Source organism: Bombina bombina, chromosome 6 (assembly GCF_027579735.1).
Source record: "Bombina bombina isolate aBomBom1 chromosome 6, aBomBom1.pri, whole genome shotgun sequence".
Classification (NCBI taxonomy): Eukaryota; Metazoa; Chordata; class Amphibia; order Anura; family Bombinatoridae; genus Bombina; species Bombina bombina.
In genome coordinates, this window is record NC_069504.1 from 530,334,426 (window position 1) to 530,356,078 (window position 21,653).

The 21,653-nt window shown below is 38.9% G+C and overlaps 1 pseudogene; it reads left to right on the forward strand.

Annotated features, from left to right (window-relative positions):
- The window catches only part of LOC128663230 (NAD(P) transhydrogenase, mitochondrial-like), a 402,446-nt pseudogene that overhangs the window by 245,477 nt on the left and 135,316 nt on the right, over positions 1-21,653 (forward strand).

Below are 21,653 nucleotides of genomic sequence, written 5' to 3' on the forward strand. Positions count from 1 at the left end.
TGTGTATCAGTATTCAATCAGGTGGAAGCACCGGCTTTAAATATGAACACTCTACACAGCATATTATCTTGCTCTTGATAAAGCCCGGGGCGTACACCGGGGGAAATGCGTCGAGCTATCTACATGTTTTAAAGAAGGGTTTGGACAAAGCCGCCCGTTGTAACCTAAGCTGCGTGCAAGTGCTCAGATGAAAAGTGAGACATACGAGTCGGCTGTGGTCTTCCTTGCTCTTGGATTAAAGAATTGTTCACATCATAGATTGTGAAAGGCTCTTTTAAAACCTAACGTTTGTAAGTAGGTCTTGTATATGTGCCAATAAAACTACTACCTTGAATCTCGGTTCTTCTGCGCTGTTCTTATTTCATAGCTTCTTTGTATTTATTTTAACTAGGTAGAATAGTTATTAAATAGTTATTAACTATTTAATAACTACCTAGCTAAAATAAGTACAAAATTACCTGTAAAATAAATCCTAACCTAAGTTACAATTACACCTAACACTACACTGTCATTAAATAAATTACCTAAACTACCTACAATTAATTGCAATTAAATACAATAAACTAAATTACAAAAAAAAACCCCACTAAATTACAGAAAATAAAAAAATTACAAGAGGTTTAAACTAATTACACCTAATTTAATCCCCCTAATAAAATAAAAAAGCCCCCCAAAATAATAAAATTCCCTACCCTACACTAAATTACAAATAGCCCTTAAAAGGGCTTTTTGCGGGACATTACCCCAAAGTAATCAGATCTTTTACCTGTAAAAAAAAGAAATACAATACCCCCCCAACATTACAACCCACCACACATACACCCCTACTCTAAAACCCACCCAACCCCCCCTTAATAAAACCTAACATTACCCCATTAAAGATCACCCTACCTTGAGCCGTGGTCACCCAGCCGGGCACCGATGGGGCAGAAGAGGATATCCGGACCGGCAGAAGTCTTCATCGAATCCGGACAGAAGAGGTCCTCCAAGCGGTAGAAGTCTTCATCCAAGCGGCATCTTCTATCTTCAATCGGAGCGGAGCAGGTCCATCGTGAATCCAGCCGACGCGGAGCCATCCTCTTCTTCCGATGTCCTAACACTGAATGAAGGTTCCTTTAAATGACGTCATCCAAGATGGCGTCCCTCAAATTCCGATTGGCTGATAGGATTCTATCAGCCAATCGGAATTAAGGTAGAAAAAATCTGATTGGTTGATTTAATCAGCCAATTGGATTGAAGTTCAATCCGATTGGCTGATTGGATCAGCCAATAGAATTGACCCTGCATTCTATTGGCTGATCCAATCAGCCAATCGGATTGAACTTCAATCCAATTGGCTGATTAAATCAACCAATCGGATTTTTCCTACCTTAATTCTGATTGGCTGATAGAATCCTATCAGCCAATCAGAATTTGAGGGAAGCCATCTTGGATGACGTAATTTAAAGGAACCTTCATTCAGTGTTAGGAAATCGGAAGAAGAGGATGGCTCCGCGTCGACTGGATTCAAGATGGACCCGCTCCGCTCCGATTGATTGAAGATAGAAGATGCCGCTTGGATGAAGACTTCTGCCGCTTGGAGGACCTCTTCTGCCCGGATTCGATGAAGACTTCTGGCTGGATCGGATGAAGACTTGTGCCGCTCCGGATGTCCTCTTCTGCCCCATTGGTGCTCGGCTGGATGAACACGGCTCAAGGTAGGGTGATCTTTAATGGGGTAGTGTTAGGTTTTTAAGGGGGGATCGGGTGGGTTTTAGAGTAGGGGTGTGTGGGTGGTGGGTTGTAATGTTTTTCTACAGGTAAAAGAGCTTAAAAAAATAACTTAGGAGCAATGCCCCTCAAAAAGCACTTTCAAGGGATGGTAAAAGAGCTGGTTAATTTGGAGCAATGCCCCGCAAAAGGCCCTTTTAAGGGCTATTTGTAATTTAGTGTAGAGTAGGGAATTTTATTATTTTGGGGGGCTTTTTTATTTTTTAGGGGGATTAGATTATGTGTAATTAGTTTAAACTTCTTGTAATTTTTTTATTTTCTGTAATTTAGTGGGGTTTTTTTTGTAATTTAGTTTATTGTATTTAATTGTAATTAATTGTAGGTAGTTTAGGTAATTTATTTAATGACAGTGTAGTGTTAGGTGTAATTGTAACTTAGGTTAGGATTTATTTTACAGGTAATTTTGTAATTATTTTAGCTAGGTAGTTATTAAATAGTTAATAACTATTTAATAATTATTCTACCTAGTTAAAATAAATACAAAGTTGCCAGTAAAATAAAAATAAATCATAAGATAGCTACAATGTAACTATTAGTTATATTGTAGCTATCTTATGGTTTATTTTACAGGTAAGTATTTAGTTTTAAATAGGATTAATTTATTTAATTGTAGTTATTTTATTTAGATGTATTAAATTATATTTAAATTAGGGGGGTGTTAGGGTTAGGGTTAGACTTAGGTTTAGGGGTTAATAACTTTATTATAGATGGCAGCGACATTGGGGGGTGGCAGATTAGGGGTTAATAATTGTAGTTAGGTGGTGGCGATGTTAGGGACGGCAGATTAGGGGTTAATAACAAATTTTATAGTGTTTGCAAGGCGGGAGTGCGGCGGTTTAGGGGTTAATGCAATTATTATAGTGGCGGTGATGCCCGGTCGGCAGATTAGGGGTTAATAAGTGTAGTTAGGTTGCTGTGACGTTGGGGGCAGCAGATTAGGGGTTAATAACTATAATGTAGGTTGCAGCGATGTTAGGGGCAGCAGATTAGGGGTTCATAGGTATAATGTAGGTGGCAGCGATGTCCGGTCGGCAGATTAGGGGTTAATAATTTTTATTATAGTGTTTGCGATGTGGGGGGGGGCCTCGGTTTAGGGGTTAATAGGTAGTTTATGGGTGTTAGTGTACATTGTAGCACTTTAGTTAAGAGTTTTATGTTCCGGCGTTAGCCCATAAAACTCTTAACTACTGACTTTTAAATGTGGTAGAAGTCTTGCCAGGAGAGGGTCTACCGCTCACTTCTTCCAAGACTTGTAATACCAGCGTTAGGCAAATCCAATAGAAAAGATAGGATACGTAATTGACGTAATGGGATTTGCGGTAAGGAAAAGTCGCGGAAGAAAAGTGAGCGGTACACCTGTACCTGCCAAACTTGTAATACCAGCGTTAGATAAAAAGCAGCGTTAGGACCCCTTAACGCTGCTTTTTAAGGCTAACGCAGAACTCGTAATCTAGGCGACAGAGTCTTGGTCCATAATACTAAATAAAAAATTCCCCAAATTGTAGAAATTTTTTAAATACGCTGTCACTTTAAGAATTATTAATACTGCCAGAAGTCTGCCAGAAGTCTCTAAAATGATCCTATAGTAGATCGACACTGAAGAGACTGAAATTCAATGACACTGCTCCGCTCCGTGAATATCCGACAGCAGAGAGAAGTCACATGATCGGTAGAGAGAGGAAACTACGCAGCAAGTAAAAGGCGCGCATTTCCCTCTGCCTACAACATAAAATGCAAGTAGCTGGAGCTGGTTTCAAACTCAAGCAGTTTGCCAGTTAGCTTGTTCTAGCTAAGCAAAGAAAACCAACTGCTAAAATGTACATAAATCCCTGTATAAAACATAAGCCACACACATACTAATAAAGTATTTCAACAAAATTAGCCCAAAGAGGAAAAATGTCCCAATATAGGGAAGAATACCTTCTAGGTGCCTATTTATGAAAGGCCTGTCGGACATGATCCAACATTGCACTCTCCGCATTCAGCATAGCACCAGCAGCTCTTGTGAACTGGTGGTGCAACGCCGCCCCCTGCAGATTCGCGGCCAATCAGCCGCTAGCAGGGGTTGTCAATCAACCCGATCGTATTCGATCGGGTTGAATGGTGGCGATGTCTGTCCGCCTCCTCAGAGCAGACGAACAGGTTATGGAACAGTGGTCTTTAGAAGGTCTGAGGAAGGGGTTTCCGTACCCCGAAACATCACCATTGAATAAATAAGGTATTATTTGAACTGAATCCAGTGAGTGCAGTCCCTACTTGTTGATACTTATTGAAATTTTGACTGAGCACCCTGGTTGCTGACTATCTTTGAATTGCGAGTGCAGATACACAGTGGAAATATATATATATATATATATATATATATATATATGTATATATATATATAGTGTAACAAGTAGAATGTAAATGCAACTAGTACAAGTACAAGCTCCCTGGGTGTGAGTGCGCACAATCTCAGTTGGATGTATAATCAAATTGGATGCATAAATACAATAGATTCAGAGTAATAAATTTGAGCGTAGGATACACTCACACTTATATATTGGCGTGAATGGATATGTTTAATATAAATAGAGCAATTGAATATATCTAAAACAATTTATTGTATGTAAGTGGATACATACAACATTTTTTTTTTATTTATTGTTCTAGAGCAAGAGCAGTTAAGTTAAAAGTTATATTGATACAAATAATACACTCAAAGTGCCAATATAAATATGGAAGTAGAGAGTGTAAATTGCTGCTCTTGGACAATAAAGATAAACGCTATATAAGTGGGTCCAGCTGAATGTTTAAGTTGAGACACCAAAAACTGGCTGCTGTAAATAACCTACCAGTGGGCGGGAGAACCCTTTCTAGGTAATCCCTTAGATATAAAAAATGAGTGTGAGAAGGGGTACTAGAGGGAATACTGCGCCTGTTAGTGTGCCCACTCGAAAACATTGGTAATTACTATATAAATAAATAAGCTTAGAGATAGGTTCTCATAGTAATGTTTGCAGAGATACAAATAACATTTAAGGTGTTTTAACAAAAACCATAGGTAAAATGTTTAGTCTTTGGATTCACTGAGAAACAAGAGTCTATATGCAACTTGGTAATAATCACAGCAATGTGTATCCAATAGGGTTTGTTTTCGCTACTTACAGGACACACCCTCAATCCTATGAGGTAAGTGTAGGGCGTAATACAGGTGGTTCTCACAGGGTAATATCACTCCATCTGGAGAATCTGTTTCATATATCGAACTCCACCTTTGGTATCTTCAGATAGAAGTCCACCCAATTTGGAATATGGCAGTCGTCCCCAAAAGAAGGCAGGAGTCCCCAAAAGAAGGCAAAGACTCTTTTTTGCAGGAACCTTTATGTGGATGTTCACCCCAATGGTTTACTTGATGTCATAAAAGGAAGAGAAGATAGCAAAACATAGTGTGATATTGTTTATTATTTAGTGCATATAAAATATGTTAGCCAAATGAACACTTACAATAAAAGACCCCAATGATTATGAGGTAACTAAAAAACATATAATCCAACAATTCCAAGAAGCGAGAAGGATGATATATCTGTTTCTCCTAACTAGTAACAAAGTCTGTAACAAAGTTTGTAACCCAAAAGGTGGTTGTACCGGCCAGATACAACTCAAATGAAAGTCGGGTAACAAAGAATCTGAGAGTAGAAAGTCCGACAGAATAAAGGGGGCTTCTTATGCTAGCCCTAGTGTAACCTTACGCGTTTTCGAAGGGAGTCGCTAGTTTTGGCTCCTTCTTCATCAGAGGATATATATATATATATATATATATATATATATATATATATATATATATACAGTATGTCTTATACCCATCTTTAAGCTTAGTTTAGAGTTTATCCACTTTAGTCAACTCCCCTATAATAGATATTTTATAGTATATAAAATATAAGTAAGCGGTCATCCATGTGATATCTTGACACCTTGCAAATCTATTTGGTTAGCCATGTAATTACCTATATGCCCCTATATATTTTTGTGTATTTTTGTTGTTGATAAGCAGTCTACATAAGTGGTGGACTCTTGATGGTGGGACAGATCTTTGTTCCATACTTTAAGAGATTTTGACCCTTCTTAGAAGCATATGTCTCTCATGATTTACATTAAAGAGACATGAACCCCATTTTTTTTCTTTCATGATTCAGATAGAATAAAAAGATGAAAAAAGAAAGAGGCGCAAAACCCCTCTAAGTGCAGATTTATAAACACAACAGTATTTATTCAGTGATGATAACAAACTCACACTAAGAGCCCTCAAACATATGAGGTATGTGCAGACACAGATAAAACCAAAGGTAGTTGAATGCTCAATGGGATCAGTTGTTAATAACCACCAGACTTTCTCTTCCACAAACGATATAGTTCACATGCGGTAAAGTTCACTGGTTTCCCGTGTACACCAACAAGTCAAATCAACTGGTCATATAAAACAGTCAAATACATAAAGCACGCCAAACCAATACTACACCAAACTGTTAGGTAAAAAAGCCGGCTCCCAATCAGCTGGTGTGTGCGGCGTGGCGTGAAGACGGTGGTCATGTATGGTCAGATAGACCATACATTTTTATATAACTTTCCAGTTTACTTCTGTTATATCTTTTGCTTTATTCTCTGGGTATTCTATGTTGAAAAAGGAGCAATGCACTACTGGGAACTAGCTGAACACATTGGTAAGCCAATGACAAGAGGCATATATGTGCAGCCACCAATCAGCAGATAGCGCACAGCTCCTGAGCCTACCTATGTATGCTTTTCAACAAAGGATACTAGAAGAACTAAGCAAATTAGGTAATAGAAGCAAATTGGAAATGCTACTATTAGACCTAACCACTATTTTTTATTTGTGTTTCATTGATACAAATGCAAGAAGTTCAGTGTATCTTATGGCTACATTTATGATTATGTTTTAAGATATAGGCTTCTTAATATAAGTGTAGTGCTCTATAGTTATCTTGGGTCCAAGATTGGCCCGGGAAGTCTTTCTCCCCTACTATTCCCCATTACTCTTTGCTCTAGACTCCAAGTGGTCCAAAAGAGGACAATGTTAATCATCAAGGGAATTCCTTTATTCACAATGTTTATTTACTCATAGGGGATAACCAATAGTAATTTATATAGATATTAAAATAAAAATAGAGTTTTGTCAACTGAAACCTGAGTGGTCTTCTTCATTTGTGATTACCTTCTTGACGGCTAGATTTAGAGTTTGGCGTTAGCCGTCAAAAGCAGCGTTAAGGGTCCTAACGCTGCTTTTGGCCGCCCGCTTGTATTTAGAGTCAGGCAGGAAAGGGTATCCCGCTCACTTCCCTAACGCGATTCCAGGCTACCACAGATCCCCTTACGCCAATTGCGTATCCTATCTTTTCAATGGGATCTGCCTAACGCCGGTATTTGGAGTCTTGGGAGAAGTGAGCGGTAGACCCTCTACCGACAAGACTCCTACCGCCAAAAAAAGTCAGTAGTTAAGAGCTTTATGGGCTAACGCGTGAATATAAAGCTCTTAACTACTGTGCTCTAAAGTACACTAACACCCATAAACTACCTATGTACCCCTAAACCGAGGCCCCCCACATCGCCGCCACTCTAATAAAAAAATGTAACCCCTAATCTACCAACCGGACACCGCCGCGACCTACATTATACCTATAAACCCCTAATCTGCTGCCCCTAACATCGCTGACCCCTATATTATATTTATTAACCCCTAATCTGCCCCCCCCAACGTCGCCGTTACATAACTACACTTATTAACCCCTAATCTGCTGACCGGACCTCGCCGCCACTATAATAAATGTATTAACACCTAAACCGCCGCACTCCCGCCTCGCAAACACTATAATAAATAGTATTAACCCCTAATATGCCCTCCCTAACATCGCCGCCACCTACCTACAATTATTAACCCCTAATCTCCCGCCCGCACCGTCGCCGCTACTATAATAAAGTTATTAACCCCTAAACCTAACTCTAACCCTAACCCTAACCCTAACACCCCCCTAATATAAATATAATTTAAATTGAACAAAATAATATTCCTAAAATTAACTAAATTAATCCTATTTAAAACTAAATACTTACCTATCAAACAAATCCTAATATAGCTACAATATAAATAATAATTACATTGTAGCTATTTTAGGATTTATATTTATTTTACAGGCAAGTTTGTATTTATTTTAACTAGGTACAATAGCTATTAAATAGTTAAGAACTATTTAATAGCTACCTAGTTAAAATAAATACAAAATTACATGTAAAATAAATCCTAACCTAAGTTACAATTAAACCTAACACTACACTATAATTAAATTAATTAAATAAATTACCTACAATTACTTAAAATAAAATACAATAAAATAAACTATTCTATAATACAAAAAAACAAACACTAAATTACAAAAAATAAAAAAGAATTACAAGCAGTTTAAACTAATTACACCTAATCTAAGCCCCCTAATAAAATAAAAAAGCCCCCAAAATAAAAAATTCCCTACCCTATTCTAAAATACAAAAGTAATCAGCTCTTTTACCAGCCCTTCAAAGGGCTTTTTGCGTGGCCTTGCCCCAAAGTAATCAGCTCTTTTACCTGAAAATAAAATACAATACCCCCCCCAACATTACAACCCACCACCCACATACCCCTACTCTAACCCACCCAAACCCCCCTTAAAAAAACCTATCGCTAACCCCCTGAAGATCATCCTACCTTGAGCCGTCTTCACTCAGCCGAGCCGAATTCTTCATCCACGGTGCGCAGAGGAGGTCCTTGATCCGGTAGAAGTCTTCATCCAAGCAGGGCAAGAAGAGGTCCTCCATCCGGTAGAAGTGTTCATCCAGGCGGCGTCTTCAATCTTCATCCATCCGGAGCAGAGCGGAGCCATCTTCAAAGGAGCCGACGCGGAGCCATCCTCTTCTACCGACGGACTAACGACGAATGAAGGTTCCTTTAAGGGACGTCATCCAAGATGGCGTCCCTTCAATTCCGATTGGCTGATAGAATTCTATCAGCCAATCGGAATTAAGGTAGAAACAATCTGATTGGCTGATGCAATCAGCCAATCAGATTGAAGTTCAATCCGATTGGCTGATCCAATCAGCCAATCGTATTGAACTCGCATTCTATTGGCTGTATGTGGGTGGTGGGTTGTAATGTTGGGGGGGTATTTTATTTTCAGGTAAAAGAGCTGATTACTTTGGAGCAAGGCCCCGCAAAAAGCCCTTTTAAGGGCTGGTAAAAGAGCTGATTACTTTTGTATTTTAGAATAGGGTAGGGAATTTTTTATTTTTGGGGGCTTAGATTAGGTGTAATTAGTTTAAACTGCTTGTAATTCTTTTTTATTTTTTGTTATTTAGTGTTTGTTTTTTTGTATTATAGAATAGTTTATTTTAGTGTATTTTATTTTAGGTAATTGTAGGTCATTTATTTAATTAATTTAATATAGTGTAGTGTTAGGTTTAATTGTAACTTAGGTTAGGATTTATTTTACATGTAATTTTGTATTTATTTTAACTAGGTAGCTATTAAATAGTTCTTAACTATTTAATAGCTATTATACCTAGTTAGAATAAATACAAACTTGCCTGTAAAATAAATATAAATCCTAAAATAGCTACAATGTAATTATTATTTATATTGTAGCTATATTTGGGTTTATTTGATAGGTAAGTATTTATTTTTAAATAGGAAAAATTTAGTTAATTTTAGGAATGTTATTTCGTTTAATTTAAATTATATTTATGTTAGGGGGGTATTAGGGTTAGGGTTAGGTTTGGGGTTAATAACTTTATTATAATAGCGGCGACGGTGCGGGCGGGAGATTAGGGGTTAATAATTGTAGGTAGGTGTGGCGATGTTAGGGAGGGCAGATTAGGGGTTAATACTATTTATTCTAGTGTTTGCGAGGTGGGAGTGCGGCGGTTTAGGGGTTAATACATTTATTAGAGTGGCGGCAAGGTCCGGTCGGCAGATTAGGGGTTAATAAGTGTAGGTAAGGTAGCGGCGATGTTGGGGGGGTCAGATTAGAGGTCAATAAATATAATATAGGGGTCAGCGGTGTTAGGGGCAGCAGATTAGGGGTTCATAGGGATAATGTAGGTTGCGGCGGTGTACAGAGTGGTAGATTAGGGGTTAATAGTATAATGCAGGTGTCAGCAATAGCGGGGGCGGCAGATTAGGGGTTAATAAGTGTAAGGTTAGGGGTGTTTAGACTTGGGGTTCATGTTAGGGTGTTAGGTGCAGACTTAGAGAGTGTTTCCCCATAGGAAACAATGGGGCTGCGTTAGGAGCTGAACGCTGCTTTTTTGCAGGTGTTAGGTTTTTTTTCAGCCCAAACTGCTCCATTGTTTCCTATGGGGATATCGTGCATGTTTTCCCAGCTTACCACTACCGTAAGCAACGCTGGTATTGAGGGTTGAAGTGGAGCTACATTAGGCTCAACGCAACCTTTTTTGAGCCTAACGCAGCCCCTCAGACAGCTCTAAATACCAGCGTTGTTGGAAGGGTGCGTTGGGAAAAAAGCAGCGTTAGCTACGCGGGTCTTTACCGAAAAAACTCTAAATCTAGCCGATAGTTTTTTTATTTTAAAAGGAAGTCCAAAAGTGGCCTCATGTGTCACTTAGGATTATATATTATTGTTTGTTCTTAGGTGATGCATCTATAGCAATAGTTTTTATGTCTTCTGGTTTATATGCCTAAAATCAAACCTCAAATAAAAATTACAAAAAAAAAAGTCTACTCTTGGAAAAAGAAAAAAAATATGTTGCAGGAGCGCCATAAATATTTTACAGTGAAGTGCAGGTATTTAACGTATACACACAGTTTAGTAGAGTTTTTATTCAATTTATATTCAGTGGTCATCTGAATGCATCTGCTTATCCGTCTGTTTGCAAATATTTATCTCTTCCTTTTCTGTCTTAATTAATATAAATATTTTCTTAATTGTTTTGCAGGTCTAACTATAGCTAAAAGAATTGAAATCTCTGACCTTCCCCAACTTGTGGCTGCATTTCACAGCTTAGTTGGACTGGCAGCAGTTCTAACATGTGTCGCTGAGTATATGATAGAATATCCACATCTTGATGCTCACCCATCTGCAAATGTCATTAAAACTGTTGCATACCTAGGCACATATATCGGAGGAGTGACATTTAGTGGCTCGCTTGTAGCCTATGGAAAGCTACAAGGTAAACCGAGTCTGTACATATATTTCCTATATTCCAGTGATTTTCTTGTGCACCTTTGTGCTGAAGTGCTTACTAATCTCACCTTTACTATTTACCAGGCTTGAGTAATGGCTATCACTAATATTTAGCATTAAAAATAAAGGCAGTACATTGTCATAGAAAGAGTAAAATGGTTTAGATACACAAAGAAGAAAAGAAAACGTTAATGATTTTACAGCTGTGACGTTTTAGTGTTTTCTGCTTTGCTGTTTAGTGAGACATTGTTTGTTTATATATAGCTGAATCAATGCTTTGTAACACAGATTTCCTTTTACTTATCTAAATGTCAAAACATCCCTTTTCTCTACAGTGGTGTTCAGAGTTCAATGGTTTTTGAGCCAACACTGCAGTGTTAATGTGAGGCTGTGCCTAGATTCCAAAAAATAGCTTTTTTTTCCAGACGCTAAAATGGAAATAAGATGAATGCATGTTTAACCCGTTAGGGACCAAAGAAGTATAGCAATACAATGCATCCCTCTGTGTCAGCTAATGGTCAATAGGTGCTTACAGCACGAGGCTTGTTTGATGGCGATTGATATTACGTTTTTTAAAAGAAAAGGCCCAGAAAGACATTTTGGTCCATATTTTTATGTCTGTTAAAGCAGTGTTGGAAATGTGTCTAACTCTTTATTTTCTCAGGTGTCTTGAATTCTGCACCGCTCCTTTTACCTGGTCGCCACTATATTAATGCCGGGTTAATGGCAGCATCTGTTGGTGGAACGGTGCCTTTCATGCTGGATCCCAGTTATACAACCGGCATGGCGTGCCTCATTGGTGTCTCAGGGCTATCATCTGTCATGGTGAGAAATATCCTCCTACTGTTAATGGGTTTATTTCATAAACAACTGCTAAACATTACTTCTCACTGAAGAACCAGACTTAACCGGACTTAAAAATCTCCCCCAGTACCTTCTAGAAATTTTAGGACTCAAAAGACACAAAAATGCCTTTAAATGGACATAAAACCCAAATTTGTATTTCATGATTCAGATAGAGCAGACATTTTAAAACAACTTTTCTTATTTACTTATTTTAGAAGATTTGTTGCATTTTCTATATATCCTTTGTTGAAGGAGAAGCAGTGCACCACTGGGACCAAGCTGATCACATAGGTGAGCCAGGTAGCTGCCAGCAGTGCATTGCTGCTCTTGAACATACCTAGATATGTTTTTAAAAAATAATTCCAAGAGAACAAAGCAAATTGGATGAGAAGTAAATTGGAAAAAATGCATTCTTTGGGGTAGATTTACCAAGCAGCGGATGCTGCAATCTACCCCCGAAGTCTGCTCCTTCACTCGTCTGCCACCTTTGAGGTGATTGTGATGATTGACACCCCCTGGCCGCGAATGTGCAGGGGGGTGGCATTGCAAAATCATATCACCAGAAATGCTTGTGCAATGTTAAATGCCGACAGCCTATGCTGTCGGCATTTAGTGATGCAGGGCGGACATGATTCGCTATAGTGAATCATATCTATTCGGGGCAGGGCCGGCCCTAGCCATTGCGGGGCCCAAGGCAGGATGACAAAATGGGGCCCCTTTCTCCCCGCCCCCAAACCCACCCAATCTCCGCCCCAACCCTGCCCAATCTCCGCCCCACAACCCTGCCCCTACCATTTTTGCAATTAAAAGAAAATGGGATAAAAATCATTTAAGGTAATGAACAACATTTTAAATAAAAAAAACATAAATCCACTAAAGTGGAGCACTATAACATTGTAAATATTGCAATATACCATTTGTACTATTGGAACAACGGTTTATGCTGACAATTATGAACAGTTGAGTTGAACTGGGCCTTATTTTTATGTGTTTTCTTTTGATAACAAGAACATTACAGAGATGGCAGGGCCGCCCTAGCAAGTACAGGTCCCTGCCAAGAACAACAAAATACTTAAAATGGGGCAATGCACTGTACACACAAACACAGTACACAGATATAATACACACACAGGGATACTTATAAACACACACACCCACACACAGCCCCCCGCACACACACAGATAGCCCCCCCCACAAACGTAGCCCCCCCCCCACACACAGATAGCCCCCCCACACACAGATACCCGCCCCCCCCCCCCCACACACACAGATAGCCCCCCCCCCCACACACAGCCCACACACACAGATAGCCCCCACACACACACACACACACACACACAGATAGCCCACACACACACACACACACAGATAGCCCCCCCCACACACACACAGATAGCCCCCACACACACACACACACTCAGATAGCCCACACACACACACAGATAGCCCCCACACACACAGCCCACACACAGATAGCCCCCCCCCACACACACACACAGATAGCCCCCCCACACACACACAGCTAGCCCACACACACACACACACAACAGATAGCCCACGCACACACACAACAGATAGCCCACACACACACACACAACAGATAGCCCACACACACACACACAACAGATAGCCCACACACACACACACAACAGATAGCCCACACACACACGCACAACAGAAAGCCCACACACACAGCCCTCAAACAATATATATATATATATATATATATATATATATATATATATATATATATATATATATATATATATATATATTAAAATATTAAACTAAAAAAATGTATAGAAGGAGAATGTACGTAATGGAATTAATGAAATAGAAATAGAAGCAAAAGGTAAATGTATGCACATATGCCATTAGTCCTGTCACGGAGACAGACTGTATACAATATTATAGAGCGCTTCCCTCAAGCACACAATCCCCTCCACAGTACCTAATATACAGATATATAATATTATAGGGAGGTTCCCTCTTTCATACAAACACAGCTCCCTACCTAGCGCCTTATATACAGATATATAATATTATAAAGAAGTTCCCTCTGACTCACGCACACAATACCCTCCACAGTAGCTAATAATGAGAGTTTCCCTCTACCTCACACACACGGACCCTCACCTGTACCTTATTTACTGATATATAATACTACAAAGAGTTTAATAATACTATAAACAGGTCTTCTCTGCCTCCCACATTCAACTCCATTCCCAGTACCATATATAGAGATAGTATTTTGCAGTTTACACTACACTATCTTAAAATTCTATTAAATATATGTTTTCTAGTAAGATGTGGCGAAATTGACAGCAGTGAATGTAAAGTGTCAACATTTGTAACTTTTCAACAAATGTCTCACCACATACTAAACATCTCGTGCACATGCACCATTTATAGTAATCATGTACAGTTATGAGGCTCTCACACTACACAAAACCATAACTTACAGTTGAAACCCAAACATTCTACTGTACAATTAACCAATGTTACACAAATAGTAAACTGGCTAAAGTGTTTTTACAAATAAAAATTGTACCAAAAGGCAAAAGTGAGCCTAATTTGGACGAAAATATGTCTTACTACTAAAACTTAAAGGCACAACGTTTGAAAATCAATGATCTAGGTATGCTCTGGGGAACAGAGGTCAAACTGTGTCATACTCTAGTGTTTCTTGATAGCTCTGCATATATCATCCTGTACTTGGTCTACTGCACATAGGGGCATATTTATCAAGGTTTGGCGGACCTGATCCGACACTGCGGATCAGGTCCGCCAGACCTCGCTGAATACGGCGAGCAATACACTCGCCGTATTCAGCATTGCACCAGCAGCTCACAAGAGCTGCTGGTGCAACGCCGCCCCCTGCAGACTCGCGGCCAATGGGCCGCCAGCAGGGGGGTGTCAATCAACCCGATCGTACTCGATCTGGTTGATTTCCGGCGATTTCTGTCCGCCTGCTCAGAACAGGCGGACAGGTTATGGAGCAGCGGTCTTTGTGACCGCTGCTTCATAACTGCTGTTTCTGGCGAGTCTGAAGACTGGCCAGAAACAGGGGCCATCAAGCTCCATACGGAGCTTGTTAAATAGAGCCCATTGTCTTCACTCCTTGTATTGTCCCTACATATATACCGTAATCACCGAAAATGTAATGTTTACAAATACGTGTACAGTCAGACAGCAGTCTATGCGCCTGCGTGCGAGTAACACATATGATGACAGAATTTATATACCAAAAAATACTGAGAGTGTCATTGCTAATGCCTTATATATCCCCTTGGCTATTTGATACAGTAAAATAATTATTTGCGCAAATACGAATCCTACAATAAGGGGTTACGCCGTTATACACATAGCCCAGCATCCTCACTAAGCAAATATATCTTATAAGAGCTTTGCTACATGGCCACAGCGTAAAAATGAGCGCTGCGTGCACAGTGCATTTAAATATTTTAATGTAAGGTTGAAAGCAGCAACAAGTGGATTACATAATATATGCAGAACTAAATAACAACCACTATTAGCTTTAGAAGTGCACAAAAGTACATTGAGGAGACAGCTCAATGTAATGTACAGTTAGCTGCAGTCTGAGGCTGCCAGTGAGTTTAAACAGCGTTACTAACCAAGCCAGCGCTGCCAGCCAACCCATGTTTTTTCATTTAGTTTATCTGTTCAGCATTTTCTCAAATCTATATACATTAAAGATGCATTTGAATGTCGGTAATTCCTCCCCTTCCCCTCAACTACCGCTAGATTCAAACCAGTCCCCTAGTTCCCTCCACCTTCTTTCTGCTCTCCAGGGTGTGTTCTGTCAGGATCTGCTGCCGCGCCGTGTGTGGAAGCTAGACTGTCACTTCTCCTCGTATACCTCCGCTCGGCTGCTCCGCCTCCTGAACTTTTCTTAGGAAAAAACTAGTGCCCAAAACATTTAAATAAAAATGGCTTTAATACCTCATCTACATTCAGGTGGGTTTCCTGAAGAAAAGCTATGTCTGTATCAATTTTTGTCAGGTGAGAAATAATTGCCTTCCGTTTGATAGGGGAAGTGAGACCTCCAATATTCCAAGAAACTACTTAAAATTTATCTACCTTACCCATTTTCTAGAAAATTAAAACACGCAAAAAAAAAAAGAAGAACGAAAGAAAGGGAGAAGAACAAACACCCACGTGAATCCTCGTAACCCCATATTGACCCCCAAGCCACACACAAGAACCTAATTAAAAGATCTGGGAAATAGGAGAGCAAAAGGTTACCATATCTTAAATCAGCTATTGTCCTGATTTTTCAAATCAGCTACAAATGTTTCTGCTTCTTTAGCAGATTCAAAAAAGTACACTTCATCATTAATAGACACCTTTAACTTAGCAGGGTAAATTAACATGGCATGATAACCCGAATTAATAAGTTTTGTGCAAATTGGGGACAATTCCTTCCTTTTTCCTGCCGTTTCAGCAGAAAAATCCTGAAATAAAAGTAGATTTGATGCCCAAAGTGAAATAGGTTGATTCTTGCGGTAGTATTGAAACAGGATAGCTTTATCCTGATAATTTAGCAAATTAGCTATGATTGGTCTTGCTCTCATATTCACTTAGTGGCCTGCCGAGCCTATGTGCTCTTTCCACAGTAATTGGTGGGTGAGAAGGAGGAATTTTTAAAAGTTGAACTAGAGTCCCAGAAATAAATGTATCTAGATCTTCGTACTGTTTTTCCTCTGGAACCCCAATTATTCTAAAATTATTTCTCCTAGAGTGATTTTCTAAGTCCTCAATTTTAAGCTGAATTTTGGAAAGTGTTATATCAGTAGCCTCAAGTTTAGAGCTATGAATTGTACTAATATCTTCTATATCCGACACTCTCTGTTCTGCCTCTTGTAGCCTGTTCGAAAATTGTCTAATTTCATTTGTCAAGGATAGAATATCTTGCTTAATCTCAAGCTTAAGGGTGTCGAATCTAGGGGCCAGGGCCTCAGAGATGCTAGCTACCAGTGCTTGGGTATGCAGTGTCACGTTGATATGAGAGAGATTAATAGTGGCTGGATGAATATCCGCCTGGATCTCTAGGTTATTCTTATTCTTCCTATCTCTATGTTTAGCCGCCATTGTTGGAGAAGGGGTTTTAGAGTGTGTGCTAAGAAATTTATCCATGTGGGGAAAACATGTGAAAAAGATGGGGAGTAAAAATCCCCAACCTAGAAATACAAGAGTGAGAAAGGGGAAGGCGCCCCTTCCTTCCATTGTGATAATAAGTGATCAAAAACTGATTTAGTGAAGGGGAAAGGAAAAAAAAAAAAAAGAGGGGAGAGGGAAAAGTGAAGGACCAAGTGCTTTAGGTGAAGGGTGTGATGTGGGAAAAGGAAATTGTGAATTTCAATTTAATTTAAGACCAGCTATGGGAGGTAGACCATTTAACTAGAACTTTCAGATAGGATTTAATATAAATTCTTAAGAATTAAATATGACAGTGGGGATGGCTAGTGAATCTAGCGCTCAGGGCCAGCAAAGAGGGCTCTAGAAATTTTTTTAACAGTGATTGAATCTTTCTAAATAGAGCACCCAACTAAAATATAGGACCTATCTAGGACCTTTAAGATTTATCCCTTATGCTCAAACCTAAACTCCTAGTCTCGCTATTGGGTGATTGATTCCTTTAACCTAACTCTAATTGTATATACCTACGAAGATTACAACTATGCAAAATTAGTGACAGGTGCATTCAGCAGGCTAAGACAACAAATTCAGCTTTTAGCTTTTCAAGACAAAATACATTCAGGCAAAGAGGTCAGAGTAAAAAACAGTTCGCAACTCCAATAAATTTGTTAATAAATACATCTGCAGGTACAGCAGTTAAGCATACAACCGGTACAGCAGGGAACCTTATTACTCTAAATATGAGCAATATAGAAGTATAGAGTCTAGTCTTGGGGCCAAAGCTCAACCAAAATATAAATCCCTGTTCAATTTTTATAACAGAGGCCCTAAAAGTGTTGCTCCTGACAAATTAACCTGTTTTAACCATGTTTCTATATGGTTAGCTTAGGTTTATTTAGATAAGTTTTTATTTGGGGGCTTTGGTTGGGTGGGTGGTGGGTTTTACTGTTGGGGATTGTTTGTATTTTTTTTTACAGGTAAAAGATCTGATTTCTTTGGGGCAATGCTCCGCAAAAGGCGCTTTTAAGGACCATTGTTAGTTTAGTGTAGGCTAGGGTTTTTTTAAAAAACATTTTGTGTAATTTAGTGTTTATTTTTTGTAATTTATATAAATGTATTGTATTAATTTAATTTATTTTATTGTAATGTTAGTTTTTAGTGTAAGGCAGGTTAGGTTTTATTTTACAGGTAAGTTTGTATTTATTTTAACTAGGTAGTTAGTAAATTGTTAATAACTATTTACTAACTAGTCTACCTAGCTAAAATAAAAACAAACTTACCTGTAAAATAAAAATAAACCCTAAGCTAGATACAATGTAACTATTAGTTATATTGTAGCTAGCTTAGGTTTTATTTTAAAGGTATTTATTTAGTTTTACATAGGAATTATTTAGGTAATAATTGTAAGTTTTATTTTGATTTATTTTAATTATATTTAAGTTAGGGGGGTTAGGGTTACGTTAGGGTTAGGTTTAGGGGTTAATAAGTTTATTATAGCAGCGGTGTGGATGGACGGCAGATTAGGGGTTAATAATATTTAAATAGTGTTTGCGATGTGGGAGGGTGGCGGTATAGGGGTTAATATGTTTATTATAGTGGCGACGATGTCGGGAAGCGGCAGAATAGGGGTTAATAAATTTTTACAGTGGCAGCGATGTCCGGAGCGGCAGATTAGGGGTTAATAATTTTATTTTAGTGTTTGCGATGCGGGAGGGCCTTGGTTTAGGGGTTAATAGGTAGTTTATGGGTGTTAGTGTACTTTTTAACACTTTAGTTATGAGTTTTATGCTACAGCTTTGTAACGTAAAACTCATAACTACTGACATTAGATGGCGGTACGGATCTTGTCATTTTAGGCCGTACCACTCACTTTTTGGCCTCACAGCAAAACTTGTAATACCGGCACTATGGAAGTCCCATTGAAAAAGGACTTTTCTTAAAGTGCGGTAGTGACGTTGCGTGACGGCCAAAAAAGTGTGTGGTACAGCTATCCTGACAAGACTTGTAATAGTGGCGGTAGGGAAAAAGCATTGTTATGGGCCATAACAATGCTTTTTTCACTCATAACGCCAAACTCGTAATCTTGCTGAGTGTTCTCAACTTTTGGCTTTTTGCAAGTATAGGGAAGTGGATAGAATGAAACAAAAAGTAAGCAATTCACAGCGTCCAAGGATTTTAGCAGCACATGCAATTAGTAAAACAATGTAATTTTCTCCTGGTCAAGCTGAGAAATCTAGCTTTCCTTAATAGGCCGCTCTAAGTAGTTAGTAATATTTTGACAGTGTAGAGACTGTGCAATGGCTCTTCCCCAGAGCCTGGATGTCTGTACCTTTATACCAAACAATGCCTTATATAAGGAAGAGAAGAGGTTAGTTGCAGATACAATCCATAAGCAAAAAAACCCCAGTGTTCTCAACTTTTGGCTTTTTTTTTGCACAGGATACAGGGACGTAAACAAAATGAAGCAGAGAGCAAGCAGTTCACGGTATCAGAGAGAGTTAGCAGCACATGCAGTTAGTAAAACAGTGTCATTTTCTCCTGGTCAAACAGCCTTTATCCAGTATGTAGAAGGGGGTCAAAAGATAAAATGAAGTAGGGGAGTACCGTTCTCCTCTTCAGCCCTTGGCCCTAACTCCTCTTGCCTTATACTGAAGAGCCTTAGGGTGAAAGAGCCAGGTATTTTCTGGGCCTTTTATATTATTTCCCCTTAGGAATACAATACTTTAACAATGTGAAGGCTGTACAACGGCTCTTCCCCAGAGTCTGGGTGACTATGCCTTTATACCAAACAGTACCTTATATAGCACAGCTTGGTACGCTAAAAGTGCCAAAGCTTCAGGTTCCACACGCCCTCTATACAAGCTGGAAACCAATTCCTGTTTTAGTTAACTATGCGTTTCAGGGATCCAAGGTGTATAGCAATCTTTCATGCGCAGGACACACAGCAAACTCTTGCCTGATGGACGATCAGCGCCTCCGCACACAACACCAGTGGGAAGAGGGCTGAGACTGTGCACCTGTTACCCTGTCACCATCAGTGGGGAACTCCACCTCACAAAACCAGTATCGCTAGGTAGCGTCCTATCCACCCCCAAGCTCTCGCTCCTCTGCTCTTGGTCAGCAATATGCTGCTTAGTCACCCCTGTGATAGCTGAAGGGGCCAATTCAATACAGTGCGATGTAGTTGCGCAACAGATGTACCGGTGTCGATGTTGCCTTCCGAATTTCAGCCACCCAGAACAAGGGTTTCAGCGTGGAATTCACCGCCAATGGCTTGTGTGGAAGTAACAGAGAGCGAGTGCTCAGAGTACGTTCTGCACCCAGTCTCCTCCCCCGGAACCTCTCTCTAGCTAGAGCATACGTTTTTATACAACTTTCCAGTTTACTTCTATTATCGCTTTTTCTTCATTCTCTTGGTATCCTTTGTTGAAGGAGGAGAAATGCACTACTGGGAGCTAGCTGAAATAATTGGTAAGCCAATAACAAGAGGCATATATGTGCCTAGCCTAGGTATGCTTTTCAACAAAGGATGTTAGGAGAACTAAGAAAATTATGTAATAGAAGTAAATTGGAAAGTTGGTTAAAATTGTATGCTCTATCTGAATCATGAAGGACATATTTTGTGTTTCATGTCCCTTTAAATGTAATAAATATAAAGAGATTTCAAGCGAAAATCACGTATTGAGATCTCACTTGTGACCCATGTTGAGAGAGGCATGATAGCAAGATGGTGTAGTTACTGGCTTCTAATGTAAAATTGTAATTACAATAAAGGTACTTCTTTTTTCAATATGTATAAGATGTTATAATGAAATGTTTTAAACTTCCAAATACAGGCGCCTGTCAATTTGCATAAGGATTAGATTACTCAACTTCTGCTGAATATGCTCTTAATTCAAATTATTCAGCCATGGAATTAAATTAAAGTTGTAATTATAATATTGAATATGATTTTTTTTCTTCTGGGGTTTGCAGTATATATGAATTTAGTAGAGCAATAGCAATTTGTTGCCTTGAAAATAAAGACAACATCACAATATAACATGCGGTGTACATATCAAAGGGGATATATGAAGTAGTTGAAAACAGCATGGATTCCCTTTAAAGAGACATTGAGTTGTTCATATGATATTTTCAATTTAAGATTTTACAAATATGCTGCTTCACTTTCAAGTGATTTAGCATATAGGTAACATGTCCCTTTAAAGGGACACTGAACTCCATTTTTTTCTTTTGTGATTCAGATAGAGCATGCAATTTTAAGCAACTTTCTAATTTACTCCTATTATCAAATTTTCCTCATTCTCTTGCTATCTTTATTTGAAAAAGAAGGCATCTAAGCTTGTTTTAGGTTCAGAACTGTGGACAGCACTTTTGTATTGGTGGATGAATTTATCTACCAATCAGCAAGGACAACCCAGGTTGTTCAACAAAAATGGGCCGGCATCTAAACTTACATTCTTGCATTTCAAATAAAGATACTAAGAGAATGAAGAAAATTGATAATAGGAGTAAATTAGAAAGTTGCTTAAAATTGGTTTTAGTGTCCCTTTAAGGAAAAAGTATTTTGGTAAAGGTATGGAAGGTGCAAAAGCAAAGTAGTAACTGTTTGTTAATTAGGGATGTGAAAGTCTCAGCTGCACATTAAT